Genomic DNA, 22,051 nt, shown 5'->3' on the forward strand with positions numbered 1-22,051 from the left:
GGGAGGGAAGGAAGGGAGGGAGGGAGGGAGGGAAAGAGGGAGAAGAGAGGGAGGGAGAAGGAAGGGAAGAAGGAAGGGAGGGAGGAGGGATGGAGGCAGGAAGTGAGGGAGGGAGGAAGGAAGGGAGGAGAGAGGGAGGCAGGAAGGGAAGGAGGGAGGGAGGAAGGAAAAAAGGAAGCAGGGGGAGGGAGGAAGGGAAGGAGGAAGGAAGGAAGGAGAGAAAGAAGGAAAAAGGGAAAGTTAAAAATTTAAGGAATACATTTTTTTAAAAGCTGGAATCTTCTAACAAATTTATTTCATTAATAATCAATAAAAAAATTTTCAATTCTATTTTGAAAAGAAATTCTAAAAGAGTAATGAAAGGAACTAAAAGTTAATTACTAAATCACAGGCCATTCACTAATTGGACAAACATAACACTAGGCTACCAACGACAAAATGGCACAAATTAGCATTATTTGAAAATAGTCACTTGGACTTCCTTTGGTACAAAAAGAATTGCACCTGAAAGTTTTGGATTAACTTTTATCAGTTATAGCTAAACTCATGAGTCCAAAATGTATTGGTGGTAGCATATTTTATGATAGATATTTATACATATCCATTAATACACACATGAAAATATTTGAAATTGACTATAAGTTGCTATCTACCTACCCACAGACTATATGGCTGTAACCAATAATGCTTAAACTAAAGTCATATACCCTATAGAAACAAATCAATTGACTAATCTTGAAGGGTTGTCTTTATACATCAACCTAGTTGTATAACCTTAGGCAAGTAACTTAACCTGTCTGGGGACCAATTTCCTTATCCATAAAAGGAGCTTCAGTTACATGGAACTCTAAAGTTTCTTCCAGTTCAAATAGTCTAAAGTTATATCATGATTTTGTCTTCAACCTACTGGATACTTTTAGAGCTATATATTACTAGAAACATTTCTTTGCATTAACCAATGAAATTATAGTTCAAACACAGATCAAAGAATAAGTGTTCTAGAAATTATTGTAGATGATGCTCTGTTTTAAATTAAGCCTTCTTAATTTATGTGACTAATTGTGTGGACCAATCAAATTCTAGCTCTCTAAGTCAAAATATCAAGGTGTAATCCCTTTACTTTTTACAAAATGAATATTCATCAGAAAGGTTCATTCTTTTCATGGTGCCCCTATCATACAAAGATTGCTTGAATTTTATAAAAATGTGAATATTATTGAAAGGTACTTAGTTCATTTAAGGATAAACTTTATCTTTAAGTAAGGAAAGAGCACTACATGAAAAAAATTTAAAAGATCCATATACATTTCTATTCTTAAACTCTAAACATTATTGATATTTCATATTTGAACTGTCTCTGATTTGCCACAAAAGGATATAAAAATAGCACTGAACAAAATAAAGACAGGAAGAGAAACTGGAATAGACCAAACAGATAGATGAAGCAATAGACAAGCAGTGGTTTGTGCTAAAAATGGCATGATCTGGGGGAATGAGACAATAAACATCAATTCTCAAGATCTTTGAAAAAGGAGAAGATATCAAAAACTTTTTCAGGGAAAATATGAACCAAAAAAGTTGACGGAAAAAAATAGAGAAAATATTCCTAATGATCGAGATATATTATTTTTCTATATCTCCAGATTCTTTATGAAAACAGTCTACACACACATGAAAGTGTCTTTGATGTTGATAAGAAAACAGGCTTTCACAAATTATATTTTACAATAAATTATATCTTTACAGTTTTTCAAGTTACTAAAAGGTATAGAGATGGCAAGATCCCCACAATGTATATTATCTTTGTTGAATATCAAAAAATCATTTGATTCAGCAGAGTAAAATACCCACTTTATTTTTTTTGAGGGGGAAGGTAGGACAATTGGGGTTAAGTGACTTGCCCAAGGTCACACAGCTAGTTTTTTTTGTGTTAAGTGTCTGAGGTTTGATTTGAACTCAGGTCCTCCTGACTTCAGGGCTAGTGCTCTATTCACTGTGCCACCTAGCCGCCCCCTAAAATACCCACTTTAACAATTTTCCTAGGCATCTTCCTCACATATTAAAATTATTAAAGACCCCTTGAAAGACGTAAGATAATTTTGTTCAATAATCCTTATTAATATCAAGTAGGCATAAAAAGAAAGAGGTATACTTCCCAAGGATCACTAGGTGGCACAGAGGATAGAATTCTGGGCCTAGAGTCAGGAAGATTCATCTTCCCAAGTTCAAATCTGGCCTCTGACACTTACTAGCTGTGTGACCTTAGGCAAGTCACTTAACTCCGTTTGACTCAGTTTCCTCATCTGTAAAACGGGCTGGAGAAGGACATGGCAAACCACTCCCATATCTTTGCCAAGAAGTCCCTAAATGGGCTCATGAAGTGTTGGACACAAATGTAATAACCAAACAACAAACGTTAGCCAAAGGTATTGGCTACTGTCATGTTGGATGTTTAGGATAGAATCCAAATGGAAGGATTCCCAGTAGATGGTGAATAAACACTAATTCTATAAAGATTTTCAATTGTCCAGATCATGATATATAGTTGTGTGGATGGTCAACAATGCTTTCAAATCAAAAGCAAGAGTATGAAAGGGGAGTAACACTATGGAAACCATGCAAAAGATTATATGTGTCTGTGTGTGTGGATGGATAGACAGACAGACAGACAGACAGACAGACAGACAGACAGACAGACAGACAGATAGATAGATAGATAGATAGATAGATAGATAGATAGATAGATAGATAGATAGATCGGGGTAGGAAACCTGCAGATTTGAGGCCACATATGGCCCTCTAGGTCCTCAACTGGGACCCTAAGGGGCCCCTATTCTAGATAGATAGATAAATAGATAGATAGATAGATAGAAAGATAGATAGATAGATAGATAGATAGATAGAATGTGAGAGTTCTAACTTTCATACATACAGATGATGGTGGTTTTGACATTCCATTGACAAGAAATCTTATTTCCCTTTTTCAAAGAAGAAACATTGCAGATAAAAAAAATACATCATTAATTAGGGATAGAAAGAGAAAGAGGAGGAAGGGAAAGAGAAACAGGGAGAAGGGAAGAATATGAATGCACTTCCCAAATAAGTAAATTCCCCAAACACCAAACTTTTCATATCTTTCATCAAAATATTTTTAAAAATCGGGTGCAGTGAATAGAGCACTGGCCCTGGAGTCAGGAGGACCTGAGTTCAAATCCCGCCTCAGACACTTAACACCAGCCATGTGACCTTGGGCAAGTCACTTAACTCCAATTGTCCTACCTTCCCCCTCCAAGAAAAATATAAAAAAATCATTGCAGAGCACTATATGACCTAGAGGTTCGTTTTTTTTTTTTGTCTTTTTGGAGAGGGGAAGGCAGGGCAATTGGGGTTAAGTGACTTGTCCAAGGTCACACAGCTAATGCCTGTTAAGTGTATGAGGCGGGATTTGAACTGAGGTTCTCCTGACTTCAGGGCCAATGCTCTATTCACTGCACCACCTAACTGCCCTGGGTTTCTTTTTTATTTTTCATTTTTCCTGCTTTGTTAAAGAAATTATTGCTGTGCTCCCACCTAAATTAAGAGTCCCATACAGTGAACTCAGACCCTTAACACACAGAAGCAGTCTGAGGCACATTAAATCCATCTTCAACAAAGCAAAAGAAATAAATATCCATCAAACTGGTCAAAGTCAGTGAAGAAGATCTGATTCTGACAGACTGGAATTTTTAATACCAATATAATTTAAATTCAGTCCTAGCTTGCATTTGTATCACCACTGTGAGCTGGATGAACAACAGATGGTAAAACTTGGCTTCTTTGATTACTGATTATTTGGGATTTAAACACTTGTACTGTGAATGCTTAGAACAACAAAAATTTAAAGTTAAATAAGAGCTTAGACACTATCTAATCTAACCCCTCAATTTTACCAACATTGAAACTGAGGCCCAGAGAAGGATAAGTGCCTTACCTGAGAAGATACAGACCTGTGATTGCAATATAGATCTCTTGACTCTCATTCCAATGTTCTTCCACTATGCCACATTAAAAGATAGCAGGAGCTAATTCCCCAACTCTTCCCCTATTTTGTTATAGTTGCTTTTTCTACTTTCATGAAGATCTAACTAATTCACATTTAAGTAGTTAGATGACTGATTTACAACAAATGGGTAGCTTTTGCAAATTTCAGTTTCTGGGCATCCAATATCCCTAGAGTCAAAAGCTGCCTACCCCAAGATTTTTAGCAACCCAACATTTCACTTAGCCCAGAAAAAACCAACAGGACATAATCACTTGCCCCCTGCTACCCTAGTGCAAAATATTGACCTTCAATGCTAGCCAACTAGTAATTATCAATGTGGGTGAATGCAATTAACTATGTCATTAAATTATCATTTAGCAAAATAAATAATACATTTAATTTTAATTAAATTAGTTGAGAATATACCTATTTCTGATCACATGTTCTACTATTTAAAAATTTTTCCCAAAGATGATTTGGATGAAGTAACTCTTTACTGCATTAAAAAAAAAAAAATTTTTTTTTTAAGCAATCAGGGTTAAGTAACTTGCTCAAGGTTACACGGCCAGTTATTTCTGGGTGTGGTGCTGAGTACATTCAAAAAATTTTAAGGAGATTTATGGATTGCAGCTAAAATTCTGCAGGTGCACCTTGTTGAATTAGTATGATGAGTAAGTATCACCAGACTGCTTCATCCTCTAAATTCTTAAATCCTGCAGGGACTGCTTTGGCAGTAGCTACACATATCTAAATTTAAAGTACTTGGATTTTTTTTTTTTTGCTAGTAAAGACATAAATGGTGATTTTTAAAAATTCATAGGTGAATAGAATTTTCAAAAGATTTCATTGATGGCTCTGTCTGATATTAAAATAGTTGCAACCAGGAGCTGTAAAAAATGGGATGAGGAGTAGGAGAAAGGGAAAATGTCTCCAAACATCTACAATATTACCATGATTTAAAAGGAATATATCTTATTTTTCTCCCTCAGTTTTGAAGATTTCTTTTTTTAACAAAGCTGAAAGGTTTCTCTTCCCCAGCCAACTCTCACCCTCAATCTTAAACCCAAAGCTGTAATCTAGGAATTTTGATTTCTCACAAAGGAAGGCCCAAGAGGAAATCCACACCTAATGTAACATTGTAACATCCATCAATTTGTAAGGCTATTGTCAAGGTCTGGTAGACTCACTGATTTCCCTCTCAGTATTTATAAAACTTTCACTACCCAGTGGCTGCAGACTGTCAAGGATCTAGAACACACTTAGCACAACAATCCTTTCACTTAGGGCAAGTCTTTTGGGGAAAAGCAAGCTGAAGTTACTACTTAACCTATGCCCTTAAAAAACACATCTTTTCTCTTCCCCACTCCCCTCTGACCCCCACTTATCTCCTAGATGTTTCTTTAGCTACCTTCCTTTGAAATTCATTTGTTTTTCAAATCTTGTTTCCACTTTCTCTCTGGGGGAATGGGGTAGGAGTGGGGAGCGACAGTTTACTGTCCCAGATTTTCTTTAACCTCACCCACAATGAGTGCTGCTTATCCAGATACTGTTTGCTATGAAACAAACCAGTAAGTGGGAAGGGGAACATTTTTCCAGGGGGCAATCTCCAACCTATCATTTGAACTCTTTGTGAGTCACTGACCAGTAGAACTTGACTCATTTTCATCTCTAGGCTTCAGTTCAGACAGATCATTTATTATTACAACCTGCCTCAAGTATTCAGTGAAAGGCTTAAGAAACATAACGAATAACTCAACCAAAGTCATTGATTCAGACTACATCATTATGTACTATAACACTGCTGACTGACAGGCACACTGCACAGAACTAAAGTCATAAATGCTAATCATAACAAAGCAAGGGTGTATAGTCCTTCAGCAGACCATAAAAATTTTAAAAAAACATTCCATCCATATCAAAAGGGTAACTAATTATGATGAAAAAGGAAATTATAGCAGTCTACTCAGTGTCAGAATTCTAGATATATGGAGCAAAGCCTTTTTCCTCCATATGATAAATCAAAGTTCTTATCATTTATAAAAATCTATCACATGTGAGTACACCCCCCAAAATAATATAATAATAAAACAAAGAAAGCAAGGATAAATGAATGGCTGGAAAGATCAAAAAGAATTTCATCCCAGAAAGTGATATAACTGTCCAGCATTGCATTCCCAAGGTTGGTATACTTTCAGCTAGACTGGATTCAGGCTGGAATTAGTCTGGCCAGCACTTCAGTGGCAGGCATTGGAAGGTTTACTGTTGCTCTAAATTCTTCCTCTGACAAACAGATACACCCTATGATGAGGCCAGTGACATTGACCTCACTGTTCCATACACGAAACATTCCAATACCCAACTTAGTGCATCCTCACTGGCTGTCCCCCATGTCTGAAATTTTCTCTTCATCTCTGTCTCCTAGACTTTCTGGCTTCCTTAAAGCATCAACTAAAATCCCACTTTCTATAAGAAGCCTCTCCTTATTGCACTTAATTCCAGAGCCTTCCTTCTGTGATTACCCATTTCTCCTGTATATATCTCATGTACACATAGTTTACATGTTGTCTTCCCCACTGGACCAGGAAGACTGATATTTGCACTTAGAATAGTGCCTGGCACATAGTAGGTGCTTAATAAACTTACTGACTTGATATGTGGTCACTAGAAATACTAGTGAAAAGGATCTAGTTTGTAACACAGGACATACAAAGATAATACAAAAAGAGGAAAAGGCTGAAAGTGTCAGCAAAGTGATGCTATGGCTCAGAGGAAGTCACTTCATCACCAAAGGCCAGGACCCCCACTGGAGCTACCATAAGGGTGTTATCTCTCCGGTTCCTAAAACAAAGCATGACACATGGAAGATGTTGAATAAATGCTTATCAGTCGATTGATAAGCCTCAAAGAAGGGAGAGGAGTTATACAAATGGACAGATATGGGAAGGGAAGTTTAATCAGAGAGACTAACACAAACAGAAGGGCAACTAAAGTGATGGGCCTGAAGTCAGGAAGGTTCATCTTTGTGAGTTCAAATCTGGCCCCAGACACTTATTAACTGTGTGACCCTGGGCAAGTCATTTAATCATTTGCCTTGGTCAAATGAGCTGGAGAAGGAAATGGTAAACCACTCCAGTATCTTTGCCAGGAAAAACCCCAATGACTGAACAATAAAAGCCTACACCACAGAAAAAAGAAGACGTGAAGGTGACAAAGAACATGGTAGTGAGGGGAAATAATAAATAAACCAGTCTGACTGCACTGAATGGTTTATGCAAGTATATATACAAACAAGGGTAGAAATACTGGTTGAGGCAAGACTAAAGAGGTTTTTGAATGCTAAGATAAGGGATTTGAACTTTATCCTGAATGCACTGGGAGAGTCACTAAAACTTAAGGGCTAGGGGCATACAAAAAGTATTTTAGTCTTGAGGACTCATAGGACGATAAATTTAGAATGTAAAGAACCATTAAGAGTTCATCCAGTTCAATCTTCCCATTTTACAGATGAGAAACTGAGACCAGGAGAAGTTAAAGGGCTTGTTTTACAAAACTTACCAAAAAAACTTAGAAAAAAGTCCATTACAAACTTTTCTGGCTTTCAAAGCCCTTCATAAGCTACCCCTCACCACCATCACCATATTTTAAGTATTTTCTTATATCCTAATCCCTACCACATCCTTTTCAATCCAGTGACACTGGCCTCCTTGCTGTTCCAAGAACAAGACTCTCCTGGCATTTCCTCTTTCTGTTCCCATGACTAGAAGGCTCTCCCTCCTCAGCTCTACCTCTTGGTTTTCCAGACTTCCTTCAAATCCCAACTAAAATTCCACCCTCTACAGGAATCCTACAGTCTTCCCTCTGTTAATCATTTCCTATATAGCTGGTTTACACTTATCACGTTTGCTTTTTGTCTCCCCCATTAGACTATAAACTCATTAAGGCCAGGGATTATCTTTTGCCTCTTTTGTATCCACATCACTTAGCAAAGTTCCAGGTACTAACTAGTAGGAGCTTAATAAATACTTATTGGCTGGTCCAAAGTCACACAGGTAAGTGACAAAGACAAAATATGAAAAACCTAGTCCTCTGATTTCAAATTCAGTACTTTGTTGTTGTTTTTTTTCTAAAAAAAAAAAAAAGAGCCAAAACCAGTTTTGAGGCAATTGCCGGAAGTTCAGGAAGCTGAACAAGCTATGCATAATGGTCTTAACTTATGCATAAAGTCTTAACCAAACTCAATGCCCAGGCTTACTAAGGATTCAGTGCATTCTGGGTCTTTCAGGGCCTCTCTCAAAGGAAATAGGGGCAGGTAGGTGGCACAGTGAATACAGCACTGGCCCTGGAGTCAACAGGAACCTGAGTCCTTTTCTAGATTAATGATCCTGTGATCTCTGTGTCAGTATCAAAGACAGAGATAAAGCTGTGGGATGGGAGATTATTCTTCCTTTCCATTCTTACATTATTGCATTTACCGTTTTAAGGTCTTAAGGCTTCATTTTATTGTATGTGAGATAAGGGATGCATATATTTATATACACGTGTGTGTATACATATTGTTGCTCGGTTGTTTTATTTGTGTCTGACTCTGTGGCCCCATTTAGATTTTTCTTGGCAAAGATACTGGAGTGGTTTGCCATCTCCTTTTCTAGCTCATTTTACAATGAGAAAACTAAGGCAAACATGGTTAAGTGAATTTCCCAAGGTCACACAGCCAGTAAGTATCTGAGGTCAAATTTGAACTCAGGTCTTACTTGACTCCAGGTCTGGCACTCTATATACTATGCCACCTAATTGCCCTTACATATACATATACATACACATATGTACTTCAGAAGTAGAAGACTGGATGATGTGAACAAGAAGTGTTAACCTTCTTTCTATCATCTCTAAAACAAGTACCATGCCAACATTCAATCAATCATTCAAATATTTAGGTGATTATCATAATCCAAATAATGTGTTAAATACTGGGAAGAAACAAAAAGCAGTAATAAGCTCTGCTTTCAAGAAGTTTACACTCCAATGGGGGAAACAACATGTATGTAAATAGATACATTTATACTTTACATTTATCATACATATGAGGCAAAAGGAAGAGAAAGGAAAGGAAGAAGAGAAAATGAAGAAAAGTATACATGAAAATATCATCTGGAATTCTTTTCAGATGCTAAAAAGAGGCATAATAGAAATAAGGCTATCAAAAGAAACAAGAGATCTTAACCAACACTCTCTCTCTTTTCCTTTCATCACCTTGCTAATATAAGCCCGGGGCATGCTATAATCTTTTCTTTATATCAGAAATGAGGGAAAGATATGCATTTCTAAAATACCCAATTAAGTCTATGAGTCAAAGAAAATAAACCTAGTGCACAAAAATTAGAGTTGTAATGCAGAATTGCATCTTTCAAACAGCATAAAAAGCTACTGTTGAAAATTCATATTTCTTACTCATATGATTTTAAATATTCAGAGTAGCTTACTCAAGTCTTTAGATATGAAAAATGTGACTGGTTTGGCTTTCCTTTAGGTTAAAAGGATAATTCATTTCAATTCTGAACTATAACACACTAGAATAAGATTTATAAGTCTTTGATCCCATCACTCCCTCAACTGTTCCCTGTTCCCTTCTTTCCACATCTATTTCCTACCATGCTAAACCAGGAAATTACCAAAAATCATTCCTGGATTTAGTGTAAAAGTCTCAAAACTGGTTTCACTGACTCCTCTTCCCAGCTACAACTCATCTGACATTTAAACACTAAGTTCACGTCATTCTCTTGTGTACAGGATGAAGTATAAGCATCCTAGAATTAAAAATCCTCCACAATTTAACCCTATGCTACATATAATTTGACTTCTCCACAAAGCATGGTCTCTTTTTCATCTTCTCCAAGTTCAATTCCATTCAACAAGCATTTATAAAGTACCTACTATGTGTTGGTGCCCTGGGCTAGGTCCTGCAGTCACAAAGCCCAAAATCAGATAGCTCTTAATCCCTAGAAACTTATATTTCTACTAGGAAGATACCATGCATACACAATACAAAACAAATTGCTCTAACTGGGGGAGGGGAGAGGAAGAAGGTTTGAAACAATCTCATGTGGGTGATAACACCTGAATTGTACTTGGAAGAAAACAAGGGTTTCTTCCAGGCAGAAGGGAAGAGGAAATATATGGTGGAACCATGTGTCCCAAGGCATGGAGGCAAGAGACAGAATATCCTGTGTAAAGGTGAGAGGCAGAATATCAATGATATTCTTGAACATGACATACTAATCTTCCAGTGAACGTTTACGTTTCTGCTACTGCTTGATCCAAATCCATTATCTGGAAAATGTTTCCTTTTTCCTTCTCCTATTCAGAACCTATCTAACTCATCCAATAATAAGGCAAGTATCCCATAGCGGCACAAGTACTCTATTTTCAATCAAATGACCCCAGGTTGGGTTCTACCACTGAAAATTTGTGTGAACCTGACCAAAACTCTCAACCTCTCTGGGCCGCAGATTCCTTATCTGTAATCTGAGATTATTTTACAATACTTATTTGTAAAATTGAGTAGTTGAACAAGATTACCTCTCAGATCCTTTCAACCCCTAAGTCTATGACAATGTTAATAATATGTCTATATAGTTTGCAAAACGCTTTCTTCATCACACTCTATCTCATAGTGTTATGGTACTTTGAGAACCTTAAGGTACAGATATGAGTTGCTATTATCATGAAAATGGGACTCATCAAGGTTAAATGATTTGCCTAAGGTCACAAATTATGCATTATCAGAGTAGTGACTGGAAACCAGGTCTCCTGAGTCCTAAAACCGATTGTTCTTTCTATTATGCTATTATATTATTTATATTATATTATATTTATATTTATATTATATTATATTATATTATATTATATTTATATTATATTATGCCTTAGTGAATTACTACAGTTGTTGTTCCTTCCCAGTTCACAAAGAAGACCAATGATGTAATGAGGGTGATGTCTTGACTTGTCTGTGAATTGGATTAAGCAAGGCAAACCTACACAGTCATCAGCCTCACTCTCTTCTCCAGAGTCAACAGAGTTCGGTGACAAGACAAAAAGTCAAGACTGGCGATGATCCAGACTAAACAGCAAGTACTGCTACTTACTGTTTCAGTTCTGCATGTCTTGTCTCCCAGATTATACTATAAATTTCTGGAGAGAAAATGGAATCTCCTTTAGTATCATCTTCAGCACTTAGCTAAAAGTACAATACAGAGTAAATAATTGATATTTGCTGAATAAATGATCATTTTCAATATACAAGCAATAGTGTGACATGAATCAAATGTTCTTTCAAGTAGGCAGTTTTAGAACAAAATAGTCTGAATAGTCTGAAGACCTGCAGATAGGATAAAAATGAGATGTATTATTTTTATAAAAGCCAAATTATATAAGAGAAAATTATTATATGGCATAGCAAATAGAGTACTGGTCCTGGGGTCAGGAAAACCTGAGTTCAAATCCAGACTCAGACTAGCTGTGTGACCCTGGGCAATCACTAAATCCTATTTGACTCAGTTTTTTCCTCTGTAAAATGAGCTAGAGAAGGAAATGGCAAACCACTCCAGTATTCTTGCCAAACAAAATTGTCTTATTTCATTAAGTTTCAGTCATGTGCACTGCACTTTGCTACATACTGGCAATACATACATAGATAAAATAAGACAGTCCTTTCCCTCTAGGAGTTTACAACCTATTTGGAGCTGTGAGACAGAGATAAGAAAAAAAGACACAAACATGGTACTGAACCTTAAAGGAAGAGAAGAATTTCAAGATGTGCAAAACGTCAGTTCCAGGCATGAAGAACAGATAAAAAGATCGATTCTATTTTTCTAAGTCTATAGTGATTTCACAGAATTGAAATTTTAGTGAGAAAAGGTTCCATGTAATGTCTAAGAAAATTCTGGGTTCTTTATTACAATAGCAGAGATGTTTATGGGAGACTAGAGTTCAGTCCTAGAAGTTCACTATTCTAGGATTGTAAGATTTCTGTAAGATTTCTCCTCTACTATAAACTCCATTTTCTCTGAGAATATAGTCATTTGTCCTGCTCCTAGGGCATCATCTGAACACCCACAACTTTGAGAAACTTCTCCTCTTCCTAAGTGAGGAGTTATGTTGTACAGTGGGTTTAGAATCTAATATCAAACACTGTCAGTGTGATCTCTTCACGTAAGGAGTTTCTTGAAACAGAAAATTCCTTGAGTTTGAAGATTCAATTGAACTGAAGCAAATTGACCTACTTTATCAATTTCGATAGCTAGTCCTAATATACCAACATACCAATCAAACCTGACTCAAATTCTTTCATTGCTAGACTTTTATTAAAAAATTACAGCACTGCTAAACACACAATAACAACTGTCAAGAATTGACACTGAGGTTTGACATAGTCAAAAAATGATCAAAGGAGGAGAAAACAGACCTCAAGAAGAAGAAAAGAGTGATTATACAAATAATTTTTTCTCTACTTCATCCCTACTTTAAGCAGTCATTAATTTGACTGACTCTAAATCTGTCATTAGTTTGGAAATTAAGGCAGTTTTTACTGATGTGGCTCTGTGATAGTAATGGCAATTAAAGATTCCCCTGTATTGGCTTGGTTTTCAAATTGATTGTATTAAAACCCAGAGTTTGTTAATCCCACCTGTGGGATGGGCTTGTTGATGTGAAAAGAAAGTCCTGAACTGGGAGGAGCTGGTGACGTAGATTTGGAGAGACACTGGAGAGAGGCGGAAGATCTTTTTTTTTTGGAAGCAGCACCTCGTGGAGAGAGAGAGAGACTAAGAGGATTGCTGGTGGCCGCTTTGAATTGCCCTGGACTTTTGAGACCTGCCCCCTGAGCTGCCAAGGACTGAGGAGACATGGCTGTTTTGCTGGTACTTTGTCTGTCTGTTTTGATGTTATTTTGCCAGATTTGTCCACTGGTGAAAGACTGTCCTGTTGAAGAAGTCCTGGAACCTGGCATTTGGTTAAGAAGGCCTGAGACTGTCCTGCAGACAGAGAGTGAATACTGTCCACTGGTGAGGGACAGTACTGTTGTTGCAGGGGTCTGGAGACTGTCCTGCAGACAGAATGAATACTGTCCACTGGTGAGGGACAGTACTGTTGTTGCAGGGGTCTGGGAGCCTTTCTGTTGGTTCAGAAGCCCTGAAGAAGGATTTTCTTGTTGTATGTTTACAGAAATCCTGGGAGAGGGCTTTGCTAATGTGTTCAGGGGTTCTAGGGCTGTTCTACAGACAGAGGATAAATTCATGAAGGGACTGGCAATGTATCTTATGGCCTTGCTAAGCCTTGTCTCTCCAGGAACTAAGATTGCTGAGAACTTGCCTCCTGTCAAGATGAAGAAAAGACCTCCATTTGGGTATTAAGTGCTGTGTTTAAACTTGATGTAACTCTGGGGTAGATTCAATTGTGATCCAGGGGTGGGGAACTTTTGACCTTTTTGTGTTCTATGGTTGAGCAAATGAATGTATTTTACTTATGTTTGGAAACTAATCTCCATTTGAGAAGAGGGGCTTTGTGGTGGACTTAATTAAGGTATAGCCTAGGGGTGGAGAAGTATTTGGAACAGAGACTTTGTAATTGATTGAATGATTGGAAAGTCCTGGGGTGGGGTAGGCCTTGGAGATTATTTAATCACACTTAGTAAATGCTGTATTTTGAATGATGTCATGTTTTGATCTTCTCTGTTCTGAGTTTGTTACTGAATAAAATAGAGAGCACCTATGCTGGTATTTTGAACCTGGGAAGTTGCCTTCTTTTGGCATTACATTACAGGCTCCCAGTGACATCTGAGGATGGGATAAGCAAAGAAATTCACAGGTAGCTGAATCATACTGATGGAAGAGAAAAAGAGTCATGATGTGCCAAAGGGGCAAGAGCAATGCTATACCCACACTGGTATTCTCTACTTGTACAATGAATATTCCTGCTGTTGACTTTCCAAATCACAATTTGTTTTTCACTAAGGAGGTTCTTAAAGTATTTTTTAAAAATGTCAATGTCACCTACTATCTCCTCTACATTAAATAACAAGTCAGTATTTTCATTTAACTTGAGAAATGGATTCTAACACTCATATTCTTTGTCTGTCAAGTTGTTTTTTTAAAAATATTTCTTGAATGTGATGTCTGGATGATGATGATGGGCTGGAGTTGTTGTTGTTTGGTCATGGTGTTCAAGTAGGTAGTCCAATGATTCTAATTTTTTCTCACCTTGATCTGTTTTCCAGGTCAGTTGTTTTTTGCTGTGATATCTTACATTTTCTTCAATTTTTCTCAATCTTTCAACTTTTTGGTAATATTTCTTATTTTCTCAAAGTCATTAGCTTCTATTTGGTCCATTCAGATTTTCGGGTGCTTGTTGGTTGGGCAATGTTTTGTACCTCTGTTCCAAGCTGTTCATTCCCATTGCAATTCTTTCTTCCATAGTTTTCATTTTTCTCCATTTTTTCCTCTAGCTCTCTCATTTCACTTATAAAAACATGTGCTGCTGCTTGCTTCTGAATTTGCTCACTATTTTGTGCCCATACCAAGATTAGGCACAAGTCCATGCATCATCAGTCCTCCCTGTATCTGTGATTTGTTACCAGATGCCAAGTATTCCTACAGCTTTCATAAATGGTGCCAGGGTAGGAGTTTGGGATAGCTCTTAAGCACAGCCTCTCCCTGGAGTGCTCTATGTATGATGTTGTCCTGGCCAAACCACCCTACTCAGTGTTTACAATCCTAACCAATACAAATTCTAAGCAAGTGCAAAAACACTTATAACTCCTTTTGAGGTGACAAAGAATGGAAATCTGAAGGACTGTCCATCAATCGGGGAATGGCTGGACAAGTTATGGCATATCAGTGTGACAAGATAACATTTTGCTGTAAGAAATGATGAAGAGGATAGGTTCAGAGAAACCCTGCAAAGACTTACATGAACTGATACAAAATGAAGGAACCAAGGGAACAGTTTATACAACAATAATATTATAAAGATGAACAATTCTGAAAGACTTAGGAACTCTTTATCAACAACAACGATCAACCACAATGCCAGAGGACTCATGATAGAACATTCTATTCACTTCCAGATAGGTGATGACCTCAAAGTCCAGCAAATCTGAAGCTTCTGTTTTGTTTTGTTTTGTTTTGTTTTTGGACATGGTCAGTTTTTCTTGACTGTTTACCTTTATAAAAGGTCTAGGTTTTTTTTTTTTTCTCAAGATGGATAAAAGGAGGAAGAAGAGAATTTGGACCTGAAAATAAAATTAGTTTTAAATGAATTTATTATGTACTCTACCACATGTCAGAGATGATATGCTAGGTTGGGGTGAGGTGGAATGCAGAGGCAAAAAAAGAAAGAAAGAATCCTTGCCATCAAGGAGCTTACGTTCAAATTTCAATTAGTAAAATTTAAATTAACTTCTAAAGAAACTACACTTTTTAATTAAACAATACAGGCAACTGATAAAGACTATGCCTATAAAATTAAATTCCTTTAAAAGAAAAAAATTCACAGCTATACAATGAAATATGACACCACTTATGGTTGCATTCAATTTTTATACAAGTTAGCTTTGGGGAGAAAATATGACCTATGTTTAGATCAGAATGAAGCTAGTGATTTAAAAAAATGTGTCAGCTTGGTATCACAATGGATAGAATGTTGGACCAGGAGTCAGGAAGACTCATTTTCCTGAGTTCAAATCTGGCTTCTGGCAGTGTGACCCTGGGTAAGTCACTTAACCCTGTTTACCTCGGTTCCTCATCTATAAAATGAGCTGGAAAAAGAAATGGCAAACCACTCCAGTATCTTCACCAAGAAAATTCCAAATGGGATCACAAAGAGTTGAACACGACTGAAATGATTGAACAACAAAAATTGAAAAGATATGTATTCTCTAGGCCTTATTGTACATAAGCACTAGGAATTTTTACCAGGAATTTCTTAACAGTAAGTGCATACTGCAGCAAATGCAGTGCAAACTTTAATATATTTGTACATTTTGACTCAAACTGGATATGACATACGAAACTACGAATTTTTTTAATAGAAATTCCAATGATGCAACTGAGGAGTTTAATTGTTATTATATCTTCAGGTTCTTTCTCCTCTTTGCAGCAGTTTATTCTTTGGATCCCTACCCTCTCTAACTAAGAATAGAAAGTCCACACAAGTTGGCATCAAATTACAATTACTAGATCTAAATTACTTGCATTTCCCTAAAGAACCATAATCACAGGTTTTCATTAAAGTGCAAGGATTGTGGGTCTTTTAATTTTAATTATTTTAGCATGAAATTGGCAACATATCTCCCATTGGTCTTCTATTTCATGTTATTTCATGAGAGTGAATAACAAATCTCAATTAGAAAATTCTTTTATACAATCTTTTAAAGACATAATTTTATTTATTTTTTTAAATAAAGCATGCATTATAAGAGAAGAGTTTAGAAAAAGATTTCAATGACCTTCATTCATTCTTGTGCTAATGACCATCACTGCATGTTACAACCCCAGACCAAAGGGTTTATTTTCTCTAAGAATGGGCACATCATCCCCTCTGAAGAACCTGAAACCTAATTTCTTTGTCCACTTCAGCCTCTGTGCCCTCTATCTACAGCATCACTAACTCTGGATTAGGACAACTACTTCTATTGTGAAGTGAGAGGACTGAAACTAGATGATGTCTAAAATATCTTTCAGCTCCAAATCCTACGAACTAACTAACCACCCTGGTTTCTCCACCTTTTCACTCTGCATCGCTCTGGGACCTAAGTATTTTCTTCCAAATTAAGTCTGAAGATTAAAACTCCATCATATCTACCAGCCTATAAGCAGATAGCACTTTAGTTTCCACAGTATTTATTCTTTATGTTTAAGTTCTATTGATATATTTGTTTTAACATCATCATGTTTCTCCCTGGTGATCTTTAGCATTGATTGCATGAAACAAATTATACCAACCAAGGTCCTTTCCACCTGGTGATCTTATAACAAAACTATTCATATTCTGGAAAGAAAATGTCAACTGATTGTCCTATGACTCCATTAACTATTCCTGTAACTTCCTAGACCCAAAAAGTGTTCCATAGCCACCACTCATAGAGAAGGAAATGGCAAACCACCTCCATTATCTTGCCAAGAAAACCCCAAAAGGAGATCATGAAGAGTAACACAGAACATGAAAATGACTAAATAACAAGGTACCACTCCCCAGTATGTGTTGTTGGATTGGATATAAGCCCCTAGAGGACAAAGATTGTACTTAATTAATTTTTAATTCATTCATTAAGTATATTCCCATGAACCATTTCTTTTTTTTTTTGGAGGGGGGAAGGTAGGGCAATTGGGGTTAAATGACTTGCCCAAGGTCACATGGCTAGTTTTGCGCTGTCTGAGGCCGGATTTGAACTCAGGTCCTCCTGACTCCAGGGCCAGTGCTCTATATTCACTGTGCCACCTAGCCACCCCTGAACTATTTCTTATAACTAATATTTTGAAAGCATCTCAGCAAAACTAATCAACACAACGAAATCTAATAGATGCGTAATGTTCCATACCCATAATCTCCAATTTCTACAAAGAAGAGACTTTAAAAAAAATAAATAAAACTTTAAAGAATATCCAAAGGAAAAAATACTGAAAATTTTACAGGTATTTGTAAAATTACTGTACTTAAAATTATGAGGTTTTAATTTTTTTGTAAATAGTATTTTATTTTTTTAATTACCTGTAAAGATAGTTTTCAACATTCATTTTTATAAGACTTTAATTTCTTATTTTTTTCTCCCTTCCTCATATCCCCCTTCCCAAAGACAGGAAGCAATATGATACAGGCTATGCTGTGGCAATCATGGAAACTTATTTCCACATTAGTCTGTTGTAAAAGAAGAAATGGAACAAAAGGGAAAAATTATGAAGAATAAAAAACAAAAAAAAAGTGAAAATAGTATGGTTCAATCTACATTCAAACTCCATAGTCCTTTCTCTGAATATGGACATTTCCCATCACAAGTCTTTTGGAACTGTCTTGGATCATTATATTGCTGAGAAGAGCTAAGGCAATCATAGTTGATCATTGCACAGTGTTACTGTTACTGTGTACAATGTTCTCCTGGTTCTGCTCACTTCACTCAGCATTAGCTCATGCAAGCCTTTCCAGGTTTTTCTGAAATCTACCTGCTCATCATTTGTTATAGCACAAACCACAACTTGTTCAGCCATTTCTCAACTGATGAACATTTTCTCAATTTCCAATTTTTCTGCCTCCACAAAAGAGCTGTTATAAATATTTTGGAACATGTAGGACCTTTTCCCTTTTTTATGATCTCATTAAGATACAGACTCAGTAGTGATACTGCTGGATCAAAGCATATGCGCAGTATCAGTTTGATTGCCCTTTGGCCATAGTTCCAAATTGGTCTCCAAAAAGGTTATATCAGTTCACAATTCCACCAACAATGCATTAGTGACCCACTTTTCACATATCATCTCCAACATTTATGATTTTCCTTCCTGTCATATTAGCCAATCTGATAGATATGAGCTGGTACCTCAGAGTTGTTTTAATTTGCATTTCTCTAATAAATACTGATTTACAGCATTTTTTCATATGACCATAAATAGATTTAATTTCTTCATCTGAAAACTTCCTGTTTATATCCTTTGACCTAGCTTTAATTTCTTCATCTGAAAACTTCCTGTTCATATCTTTTGACCATTTATCAATTGGGGAATGATTTGTATTCTCATAAATTTGACTCAGTTCTGTATATATTTGAAAACTGAGGCCTTTAGCAGAAATACTAGTTGTAAACATCGTTTCCCTTCTTTCTGCTTTCCTTCTAATTTTTATTGCATTTGTTTTGTTTGTGCAAAACCTTTGTCATTTAACATAATCAAAATTATCCATTTTGCATTCCATAATTTTCTTTATCTCTTGTTTGGTCATCAATTCTTGTCTTCTCCATAGATCTGACAGGTAAACTATTCCATGCCCTCCTAATTTGCTGATAGAATCACTCTTTATGTCTAAATTATATACCCATTTTGACCTTATCTTGGTATATGGTATGAGATGTTGGTCTATGCCTAGTTTCTGCCTTACTATTTTCCAGTTTTCCCAATAGTTTTTGCCAAATAGTGAGTTCTTATACCAGAGGCTGGAGTCTTTGGGTTTATCAGATTATTATAGTCACTGACTACTGTGTCTTGTGTAACTAATCTATTCCACTGATCCACCACTCTTTTTCTTAGCCAGTACCAAATACTTTTGATGACTGCTGCTTTATAATATAACTTTAGATCTGGTATGGCTAGGCTACCTTCCTTTCTGATTCTTTCATTCATTCCCTTGATATTCTTGATCTTTTGTTCTTCCAGATGAATTTTGTTACTATTTTTTCTAGCTCTATAAAATAAATTTTTGGTAAATTTAATAAATTAAATAGATTAATTTAGGTAGAATTGTCATTTTTATTATATTAGTTCAGCCTGCCCATGAGCAATTTATATTTCTCCAATAGTTTAGATCTCACCTTATTTGTGTGAAAAATGTTTTGCAATTCTGTTCATACAGCTCCTGATTTTGTCTTGGCAAGTAGATTCTCAAATATTTTATATTGCCCATGGTTATTTTAGAATTTCTAGATAGAATTTCTCTATCTCTTGCTGCTGGGCTTTGTTGGTGATACATAGAAATGTTGGTGATTTATTTGGGTTTATTTTATAACCTGTGACTTTGCTAAAGTTGTTAATTATTTAAAGTAGTTTTTTAGTTGATTCTGTAAGTTAAAATTGTGTTGTTGCACACCATGCTGTAGATCACCCAAAGAGCAACAAGGAAGTTCATGATAGCCATGAATAGGCCATAAAACACATTACCCAAAAAGAACTACACCAGGAAAGAGGTGGAGAGAAGGTCAGCAGTGATCTAACATTAGAAAAGTAAATGGTCATGCAGCAGGAACAAAGAATAGCTAACTGAATGACAACCCATGTGCTCCATCTATATCCATGCAACTTCAAGATCTAGAAAAATTACACGCATGTGCACACACACACAAACAGAGCCAACATATTATGTACACTGTGAAGGATTCATGGGAAGATATGGGTAAGAATCAGAGGATGAGTAACAATATATGTATTGCAATCTACTCTATGGAAGGAGTACCCACAATAAGGAAATCACAGATCCATCAAAGTATCACCATAAATAATAATAATAATAATAATAATAATAATAATAAGACATCTTTGTTAAGAATACTAATTGAACAGAAAGTTGTGAATGTTTATTATATGGATTGGGTTTTTTTTTAACTTAACAGAATTCCTCATATCCACATCACCAAAGCTGTCTTGATGTTGGTCAGGATATAAAAGCATTCAGTATTAAGCATTAATTTGATCATGGGATTGATGATCATTAAAATGAAATTAACTTGTTTGGCTCAGATGATTAAAACCAACATCCTTAGTTCAACTGGCTCATAAACTGACAATCTGACCCTGGGGAAGTTGTGCTTTATTCAACTGGTGGGTTAATTTTACTTTTCCCATTTATTCACTTAAAAGGGTGAAAGTTAATCATCTTCAAAGGCATTTGATCTTCAATGAAAGGTGTTAATAAGTATTTTGTTATGTTTCGATCATACTTTTTGCCTTAGGGGAGGTTCAGAATTTATTTAGGATTATACATTATAGATAGGAAATGATCTGTTTGAAGTGAAATTTTTGATGCTTAATTACAGGAAAAGCAGATGGCTTACTACTTAATTAGTGGCTATGAGTTCTAATTCCATCTCTAATGTGGTGGTGTGTAAACACACAACCCTGTGCCTCAATTTCCTCATCAGAAAAATGAAGATTAGATGCATAAAATCTATCTGATAAGTTAGTGATATGATGGCAATTCACAGTTTCACATTTAACTTCCTTTTTTGTTCTTTGAAAACTTAAATGTTCATATTTGCTGACTACTTTGATAACCAAAAAAAAAATTTTTTAACTATCTTTTAAACTTTCAAAAATATTCATCTAAGTGCTTGAGATGACAAGAAGAAAAAGAAAAGATCAAGCAGCATGATTTGTCTACTGTTTCAATAAGACAAGTTAGGAAATGAGATACTGTCAGGCCCTCTTGATAAGAGGCAAGATCATAGCTATCTGGAACTACAAGGATGGTTATTGTTGTACAGTCGTTTTTCAGTTGGATCCAAATCTTTGTGACCCTTTTTATGGTTTTCTTGGCAAAGACACTGGAATAATTTGCCATTTCCTTCTCCAGCTCATTTTACAGATGAGGAAACTGAGGCAAGCAGGGTGAAGTGATTTGCCCAGAGTCACACAGCTGATAAGTATCTGAGGCTGGATTTGAATTCATGAAGATGAGTTTCTGACTCCAGACTCAGCACTCTTTCCTCTGTGCCACCTGGCTGGCCTAGGAAGGATCAGCAGCAGAGCCAGGATTTCAAACCCATGTCCTCTGACTCCAAATCTGGTACTTTTTTTTCCACTTTATCATACTCAACAATATCCTGTCTTAGCTAACCTACTTTGGGCTCTGCTGAGATGTAACTATACTTATAAATGATACTTTCCTTTAATCTGAAATATTCTTCAGAGGAAAAAGGAGTGTGAGCACTTGGCATCCAACATAGTAGGTGCTTTAAAGTTGCCTGTTGACTGATTGCTGAGTGAAATCAGAAGTGGATAATAAACATTCTAACACAGGGTCTTTTCATAAAGACCTGTTGTAGTTTTTAAGGACAGAGATAGGAGTTGCTGGTTGTTACCTTATCTGCATCTCATAGTCCTACAGGGTTGCCTAGGGCACTGAGTAGTTAATTAACTTATTCAGGGTCACACATCCAGGAAGCATATAAGGGGAGGACTAAACCTAGGTCTTCCCAGATCTGAAGCTGGCTCTCCATCCACAATGCCATGAGGCATTTTTCAAGCTTTTACATTTTAATCATAAAAAAACTCAGGTTGT

General features: G+C 36.3%; 1 protein-coding gene across 10 annotated transcripts in view; it reads right to left on the reverse strand.

Moving 5' to 3' along the window:
* The window catches only part of TIAM2 (TIAM Rac1 associated GEF 2), a 310,489-nt gene that overhangs the window by 194,018 nt on the left and 94,420 nt on the right, over window positions 1–22,051 (reverse strand). The gene's annotated exons all lie outside the window — the stretch shown is intronic.

The sequence above is a fragment of the Petaurus breviceps genome, unplaced genomic scaffold (assembly GCF_028583685.1).
Source record: "Petaurus breviceps papuanus isolate PSGF00001 unplaced genomic scaffold, PetGlider_PUasm1.0 90784, whole genome shotgun sequence".
NCBI classification, from domain to species: Eukaryota; Metazoa; Chordata; class Mammalia; order Diprotodontia; family Petauridae; genus Petaurus; species Petaurus breviceps.